Below are 9,389 nucleotides of genomic sequence, written 5' to 3'. Positions count from 1 at the left end.
ATTGAATATTACCTCAAATGTTTTTTTTGGAAAATATTCAAGTTTTTTGTTTTTTGGGGCAAAAAAAACAGTGCGCTCATGTAATAAAACTGGGATTTAAAGGGTTAAAACAACGAAAATATAATTAAAACTTTATATGAATATTTCAGGGAGAAGTAGTTTTAAAAGACTGACCAATTTAAAGTGGAATAAAATATGAATATATAATCTTTTTATTGCACTATTTGGGGGGTGGACGTTTTGGTCCACTAGGGCCTTTAGAGGGTGCATTTTTTTAGGGCCTATTAAGAGCATAGCAGTGTCCTTTAATTTTGCATACATGTGTGTGTGTGTGTTAACCTCTCACAGGGTGAGCTCCCTGTTCCCAGAGACAGAGCGAGTAGTACATTTCGTACTTTTCCCAATAAGAGTAACATATGAACATATACCTTAATGCAACATAAAGCTCATAAAAGCGTTTCCACCCTAACACCTACTGATTTTGCCTTCCCTCAGTGTCGGTTGTCTCTGAGAGCATACTGACAATGAGGTGTATGGTGATTGGTATGTCTGGTAATTGCCATTTGCGCCCACATAAGTCATGAGTGACCTGTATGAACTCCATATTCTTCCAGTTGACGGTGATGGTGTACTGCATCTGGTGCAGCCCCCTGTTGAGCCAGACCGACATGCAGTTGTGAGTACTCGTAATACTCCACAGACTACATGTGTCAACAGTAGAACAGCAATGTTGTTAAATGTCTCCACCACAGGCATATGATGACGAAACAGTGACAGCTGCTACAGAGGAGGCCGCAACAGAGCCACACTATGAGGTATACAGCGTACAGTGGAAAATATAACAACTGACTACAATGTGGTACTATGATGACACCATGGACTTACTATGTCCCTGGCAGAGTGATGCTGGAAATGAAGAGGAAGAGGGTCCAGCCACTCCTACAACAAACCTTTCCACAGTGGGTTGTTCAGCACTGATTTACAACCAACCTAAGTAGGCATGTACTATGGATGCCAATGCTATGTCCTTTGTTGCAATAGCTCCCTGTAAAGCAGCTGTATAAGACATATCTGGCCAGGAAGATACAGAAGTGCGACATGGAAATGGTGCACCTCCAGCTGCAGATCCAAAAGTCGAAGCTGGAGATTGTACTGCTGGAACAACAGTTAAGGGTGGGTGGAGTGATCATAGATGGACGAATCATGTCAGTGTTTGCACAACATACTAATATACGCATTTATACTTTGTGTACAGGACATACAGGGTGACCAATAAAGCCAGTTGACCACAGTATCTGTGTATTTGTCTTGTAACATGTTGGGGTGACGGGTCACAGGAAATGGTTGTGGCATATGGTGTCTCTGACTGCTCTTCCATCCTGTACGTTCGTGGGTGGGTCAGGATGTTCATCGTGTGGATCACTGCTCATGTCTGGTTCAGCTGGACAGTGTTCACCTCTAATCGTGGCAATGTTGTGTAGGATCACACATGCCACAATGATGTCACATGCCCTTTCTGGGGTGACCCTGAGTCTACGAAGGCACTGGAACCGGGCCTTGAGCATTCCGATGGTCATTTCAACTCTGGCCCGTGTCCTGCAATGGGCCAGATTATAACGCTGCTGTGGGCCCGGTTCAGGGTCAGGGTAAGGGGTGAGCAAATAGGGTAGACATGGGTACCCCCTATCACCAAGCAGGTGGCCAGTGAACTCTCCTAGGACAGAAGAATACATGTCAGTGCAAACGTCCCTGTGGCAATTGGTCTCTGTATATTTCACAGTTACTTCGACTCACCATGTCCAAATTTGGTGCTCAGTGTACATTCCCGGAAGATTCGTGAGTCATGTACAGAGCCTGGCCACTTGGCTTCCACATTTGTGATGATGTTGGCAGCATCACATATGATCTACACAGTGCAGAGAACACATATTAGCATCCATTACCATGATGCCATCACTTGTTGGTGTGAAATGCTACAGGGAATTATGTACCTGTACATTGATGCTGTGGAAGGACTTCCTGTTCACATAGTCTCCTTCATTTGCTGAGGGTGCAATGATTGGAATGTGGGTGCCATCTATACAGCCAATCACGCCTGGGAACCCTGGAAATTTATGTACCATTTGAGTGGTAGTTCACGTATCACCACATCATGCATTGAGTTTTGTTCATCCTGATACCTGCAATTTTGTGGAATCCCTCTTTGATAAATCTTGTGGGTCTGTGACCGGGGAACACCAGAGACGAGTGCAGGAGACGTTTCAGTGCAACTGTGACATTCCTGACTGCCCGACAGACGGTAGCCTTGGAAACGTGCTCAGCGTCACCAATATTGTACAGAAAGCTCCCGTTTGCAAAGAAACGGAGTGCGGTACAAAGAATATGTAATGGACTGAGCGCATGTCCGCGATGTGTCACATGCGCAATATATGGCCTGAGGATGTTATCCAAATAACTTATTGATTGTGCTGAGAAACGGTAACGTTCGCACAGGAAATCATCAGGTAATGATAAAATGTCCAAACGCGCTCTGATCACTCTCTCCCAGCGGAGAGCTCTGCGGAGAATTTGGGCTTCAAGATCTACTGGCTCTTCAAGGAAGGGACACGCCATGTCTGACACTTCCTGCTGTCAGGTTTCCGACAAAGAGGCGGGGACAGTCAGGGTTAGTTGTAGTAAACCTGCTAGGGGGCAGGTTAGCTTCACGGAGTGTGTCGTCATAGTGACTCACTCAGGCTTCAGCTGAACTCGCTTTGTGGAACCGAAAAACCAGAGTTTTCGTTAACTCAGGGTATACTTAGTCAGAGTTTGCACTAAACCGGCTTCCTGAAATAGGGCCCAGGGGCCCGTTCTTCGTACGTCGCTTACTACATCCAAGATCAAATGACACATCCAAGATCAAATCATCGCGCTAACCGTGAGCTCGCTAATCCGGTTCCCCGAACACACCTGCTGTTGACGATTACTACAGCTGGACGCAGGAATGTGACATCACTGGGTGTCGTAAAAGGGGCTACGCATCGATAGTAGAAACATTGATCGGCAACCCGCTGATTGGTCGGCGAAAATGTCGAAGGGGCGTGCTCGGTATTTTCCGGCAGCAGAGCAAGAACTCATGAGTGAGGGATTTCAGGAGTTTCAGAGTTTAATTAAAACGCAAGAGAACACTGCAAAGGCTGCAAAAGCAAGGAGAGAGGGCTGGCAGAAAGTTGCTGACAAATCAAACTCGTAGGTAATTTAATAATAATAATAATAATGGATTGGATTTATATAGCGCTTTCCAAGGCACCCAAAGCGCTTTACGATACCACTATTCATTCACTCCCACATTCACACACTGGTGGAGGCAGCTACGGTTGTAGCCAGGCTGCCATATCGCGCCATCGGCCCCTCTGGCCAACACCAGTAGGCGGTAGGGTAGATCTATCATATGACACTATATTGTCCAATATCATATGGCATTATATTATATTATAATATGTTATATTATATCCCCTTTCACATTAGAGCCACAACAGGACCCACTAGAACATGGGAACAAGTAAAAGTGGAATACAGGAGTATTCTACAGAATGGTAATATTTATCTCTTAGATTGCTTTGCGTCTCTTGGCAAGGTAATACTGGCCTGTAATACTCTGTTAGTTTGTTCATAACAGCAACCAAGAAAAGGGCAGAGGAAAAAAAGACAGGTGGTGGTCCTGCACCCCCTCGTCAACAAGTTGGTTAAGTAAATAATACCCTCACGGGAAAATTGATATCTCTCTATGAGCACACTGTCGCGCTGAGCTAAAGGATCCTGTCTATCCCGCAATATACGCTGAATTCTGAGGACTCTCCTTATCAATCTTGCACCTTCCGCAATGGGTTGGTCGCGTATACGGACAGGTCGCGTATACGGACAGGACATGGCTGCGACAGGCTTCCCAAATCCACCTTCGCTTTTATAGCCGTGGTCTCTCATCTTGATTACACGAAGTAATTTACAATTACTACTCTGAAATATGAATTACATCTGTAATAATCACATACATGTAATAGAATGTTAATAGTTCATTTCCCTTTTTTAGGAAATGACCTGTATGTATCTGTGTGACATCAATAAAAGGATCAAGTGCTGCATTATCTTTAGTTACATTGATAATATTTATTTATGGTGAAACAGTGGAAAAATATCGCTGTTGCTTTCGTATAAATGAAGCGGACATACCTGCGTGGCCGCGATCTAATCCTGTTTACATAAAGTAAACCTGCTCCCGAGCAGGTTTACGCTTACGGCTCTGTTGCTATGACAGCAAGTCCCGGATGAGCTTCGGGGAACCGACTGATCCAGGATCACGCGAAATCGTCAACAATCTAATCCGGCTAACCTACTTAGCGAGGTACGAAGAACGGGCCCCTGGTCTGGGGTCAGTGTTTACTCAGCTTTAACCTCACTCTGGGTTCTAGGTTAGCTTAGCGTTAGCTTAGCATTAGCTTAGCATTAACATGCTGTCAGGTGTCTCCTGTGTAAATATTAATCACAGTGACAGTAAAGGAGGTAAAGGGCTGTGACGTCATCACGTACGCTGCGTCCTCTGTGGGCTCTGAGTGAACTCACAAAGTACAAACTACAAGTACACAAACACGAACGTAGCTCAGAGTGGCGGACACACTCGGCCTTGTTGGTCCAGCTGTGAGTCCGTTACCGTGAACTATGGAGCGGCAGATTTGTGCTGAACTAAGCTGCACACAGCTGATGTTAGCCAGGAAACATTACACACTGACTTTAATGGAGAGACCGGAAATACAAACACACACAGTTTGTTGTGTGAAGAAATCAAACACGAGCTGAACAAACAGTAAAGTTCCTAAAGACAAACTGTTAAAGGAGGAAACAAAGCAAACTTACAGTTTCTTCACACACCAACAACAAGCTCCACTCCACGAAGTTCAGGAAGTGAAAGTAAACTTTGAGCAGGAAGGAAACACCCAAAGAGACGTTTGAGGACAATAACGAGCATTGGAACACTGTGCTGCGTTCAGGTGCACCTGGGAAACTCCAAACCTCTGTCAGGCTGTGATTTATTTCTGCTGGTTTTCCTGTTTGAAGCACAAACATCCGTCATCACTTTGTTGTTCTTCTTCCTGCAGCGTTTAAATGTTTCAGCACTGAACTGATGTTTCTTCAAAGCTCATTTCAACCTGTTGAAGTCATGAATGAAAGTGCAGACTGAGAGTGGATCACATGATGTTTGAGGTGTGTCATGTGACATGTTCAGTATTGTCACACATGTCTAGATTGTCCCTGATATCATAACTGCTCAAACACTGATGATTATATTTGAAGAATTATTCCTGATGGCAGCAAAGTTTGATTGGAGCTCTCTGTCTGTGCTGATTTGTCGCCCTCTGGAGGTCAAAGCACAAACTGCATGATGTCACTGTAACCACCACAGAGACAGGAAGTGTTTTTATGACTGAAACACTGAAATGATGCTAACGGCTGTCGTTAGGCTCACTGACAGCAGTGCTGATGTGTTCATGTCAAACACTGGCTCAGGTCAGACTCCTTCATCCTTCTCCAGCGTGAGGCCGCCCTCAGACCCACAGGAGCTCTGACCTTTGACCTCCTGACCCTAACCATTTTTTCTTGTTGCATCTTTAAATGCAAATCCATCCAAACTGTAGCCGAGCAAAAGAAGCTGGAAGCTGTTCTATGAATGATGTTGTTGAAGGAGCTTGGAAAGAAAAGCGTCTGGACTTCTTTAAGTTGCTTGAAGAGGGACTTGGACGTCTTAACGCCCACTCACATCCTGGGACATTTGATCACAGGAAATCACATGATAGCGTGGGGCTAGATCTCACAATGGGTTCACCCAAAACCTTGGCTGATTGAGACCCACACCCGTTTTCACGGAGGAGGAGGAGTTTCACATCCTGAACATGTGACAGCCTGGTTTAAAGGGACCAAAAGTAACTGGACACCTGATTCAGTTCAGTTTTATTCATCCGCTCCAAACCACAGCAGCAGTCACCTGCAGGGAACCAGCTGATCCATGTAACTGGGGACAGACCACAGCCAAGAGCACTGGTTCATGATGTGTTTGTGGACTGTAGGTTGTTTGGATAGAGATGAGATGTACTCAGCAGTCTGTCTCTAATGTTTAATGAAATGTTCTGAAGATGATAATAACTTGTGATTTTCTTTTGAATGAATCTTTAATCGTGTTGTAGGGCCTCTGACTCTCATGAAGATTTTCACATCAATGTGCTTTTCACAAAGATATTAACAATGAAAATGACGTGCAGCCCTGAACTACTCATGCGGTTCCCAACCCCCGGGTCACGGACCAGTCCGTGAGTCGTTTGGTACCGGGCCGTGAGAGTCGAGGCTCGGTGTGAAATTGATGGTTGATAGGTTTGTAGCATAAACCTGTTCGCTGGATCGTTCAATCCAGCTACACAGCAAAGCAAGACACGAGTAGTTCTTTATGTTTCTCGTGCACGGGAGAGAACTGGACCAATGCCGTTCCTTCGCTTGACCACAGTTGCTCTCGTCCGTTCCCTCGTAACACTGTTCTTTTATTGAGGTTACATGAATATACATAGGTTCATTAACATACACGTGAACAAAGGTACCAGTCTGTATGTTATGTAGGTGTGTGTGTGTGTGGAGTCAGAGTGTGACCCCATAAACGACTTCCCTAAACCTGCTGGTCTGGAAGTCCAGCAGTTCATCTAAACAAAAGGCACTTAGACTAAAACAGACATCCTACCACAAAACAATAAGAAGGTAGCACCTCTCCCATGATCCCAGGACGTGGGTGTGAATGCCAGAACATTCTGGAGTCACACAAAGTCTTTAAAGACTACTATCATTACACAATTGGTTCTACACCTCTGAGCATATATGGTTAGATATTCCCCAATAACAATGACAATGATAAAATATAAATCCAACATTGGTTTTCAGGGTTTTTATCGTTAACTTCGTTTCCCTGGGTCTTTTCCCATGTTGTAGTCGTGTGTCTTATTTTGAAAGAAATGTTTACGCGTTACCATAGCGACCAGAGAGCTTTAAGGGTGCAGACAGGTGCATCTAACCAACATTTTATTTTCCCTTATTTGATTTATGGACCTAACTGTATGAACTGGACTTTGGCTTTAATGCTGCTCCTCTTCATCATTGCTGTGTTGCATTTCCATCATTCTGCTGCTGGATTCACTGCAGGCTTTAACAAACACTCCTTTGGGTCCAGGCCCAGCCACGTGTTTGTAAGCTGCTGTGCTCCTCACAAATAAAGCCTGAAGCAGCTCAGACTGTTAGAAGCAGCACTGAGCCCTGTTACAGTTATAGTGTTAGAGCAGCGGCTGCAGCCTACAGCATTTAAACTAGCTGACAGTAAACACATCACTCAGGGTTCAACACTCAGGAAAGTGTGTGACCTTCCACACTGACAGAAGATGCTAAACATGACTTTAAACTGTTGTTTGTTAAAGCCTCACAGATCTGAGAGCAGGGCTCAGTGGGTACATGAGCCTTTATACATGAAGGCTTTCTGTTTCCAGGAGAGGAAACATGTGATCCAGCTGTGTTTGGTCACATGGATCTGCTCTGCATGGATCACCTGACTAAACATGTTGTTATTATTGTTCTTACAGTCTTAAATCGGTACATCAGGTGGGTCACATGACACCCGGGGGTGACAGCAGCATCTTTCCTCTTTAGAAAGCTGCTCTCTGTCCCAGGAGCTGTTGTCACAGTAACAGCAGGAACAGGAAGTCACACGCTCTCTGCTCTGTGATTGGCTGCTTCTTATCTCAGCTTCCTGCAGAGGGTGGAGGTCTGCTGATGACGCACAACAACAGAAGTGTGACTTTCACTTCCTGTTTATTGCTGTTGTTCTTAAAGCTCTCAGGCGATGCTGCAGCGCCCCCTGCTGACACAAACTCCTCCCTCTGTCTCAGAGGTCACAGGTCAGCCTGCTGCAGAGGGTCTGCCTGTTCATGGTATTCCTGAGACAGAGCCGAGGCTCAGCGTCAACGCTGGTTTCTGATTGGGTCAGCATGTGCAGGTGACATGGTGTTGGTGTCACCACTACAGACAGCTCAGGTTCAACTGGTTCTTCTTTGATTTGCTTCTATAGCACAAAGGTTGACACCAGTCTGGTCCAGTTAGCATCTGAATCCATAAACGTGTGAGCTCGTCCCACCAGAGGACGTCAGCATCATGGGGATAATGTCTACAGCAGGAAAACACAGGGACAGTTGGGTTTGCTGCACATCTGGAACACACAGTTAGCTCAGATATGTTCATGTCGCTAACACCAATACAGTGACTGAGTGCTCTATAGCAGCTAATGCTAACAACTGTAACACTGCTGTTTGTCATGGTTTTCAGACCAAATGATAACAAACGTTGGGAAAAGTGAAATATTGGAACATGAAATCATAAATTATTACATTTAAACAACAATAATACAGCTAAATTTCCCCTCTTGGCTCATAAGCTGCTCACCTGGATGCTACATCAGTGCAGTCCTCTCTGAACATTAGATAATCAACACACACACACTTATTGTTGAGAGGCTGACTTCACTAAACTCACAGAAACTCTTAAGAAGCTCCTCAAATGATGACTTTGGAGTTTTGTGTTACTGTCAGTGTATAAAAGCTAGAAAAGGAAGAAAAGCAGGAGAAATGATCAAAGTGCTGCTGTGTGCAGGAAGAACTACAACATGTTAGTGAGAAACACAAACAGGGTGTGAAACACACTCCAGAGGAAACGCTGTGTGCAGGCTGTCTGTGACTTCCTGTGTCTCTGCCACAGACTGGGACAGACACCAGTGAAACCAGTCACTGTGGTCATGTGCTTGTAGCCAGCAGCCTGTGATGTGAGGCTGCTTGAGTCAGTCGTCTGCTTCCACCATGTAAACCTTGGTGTCTCCTACATGCACAGATGTTTCCTGCAGACTGTGCTGTTCCAGCTGTCACACAGATGTTGAATCAGCAACATCTGCTGTCACGTCCTCCCTGGTCCCACAGATAACAGGCTGCATACAAGAGGCTCACCTCTGCTACCTGCTGCTCCACTGGGGCTGAAAACGGAACGTTTCTCCCACAAAACGCTGCGTCCAGATGAACAGAAGCAACAGACTCACTTTCCTGGATGATTGAGATGCATCAAGACTTCATTGTGTGTTACTTCTCATTCAGCACAGACACATTATTCCTGTTAGGTCATGTCAGCTGTCACTCAGTACAAGCACAACTGTGAACAACACAAACTTCTCTTCAATGTGTCACAGAAACACTAAGTGTGAGAGCCTGTATGACACACAGGACAGACTGTAAGCTCTGCTGGCTGCACAGCACTTTGTAGCAGTTTTCCAACATGTCCTCCACCCG

The 9,389-nt window shown here is 45.1% G+C and overlaps 1 long non-coding RNA gene across 1 annotated transcript; it reads right to left on the bottom strand.

Moving 5' to 3' along the window:
- Positions 1-1,545: 1,545 nt before the first annotated feature.
- On the bottom strand, positions 1,546-2,080 carry LOC146650403 (uncharacterized). Its single transcript, XR_014908012.1, has 3 exons — positions 1,992-2,080; positions 1,795-1,906; positions 1,546-1,714 (listed from the first exon to the last, which is right to left on the bottom strand). It is a non-coding gene; the product is annotated as an uncharacterized LOC146650403 (long non-coding RNA).
- Between the last annotated feature and the right edge of the window lie 7,309 nt (positions 2,081-9,389).

The sequence above is a fragment of the Rhamphochromis longiceps genome, linkage group LG16 (assembly GCF_057381845.1).
Source record: "Rhamphochromis longiceps isolate RC_006_pf linkage group LG16, R_longiceps_female_GT1.1, whole genome shotgun sequence".
Classification (NCBI taxonomy): domain Eukaryota; kingdom Metazoa; phylum Chordata; class Actinopteri; order Cichliformes; family Cichlidae; genus Rhamphochromis; species Rhamphochromis longiceps.
This window is presented reverse-complemented; position numbering and strand designations above follow the sequence as displayed.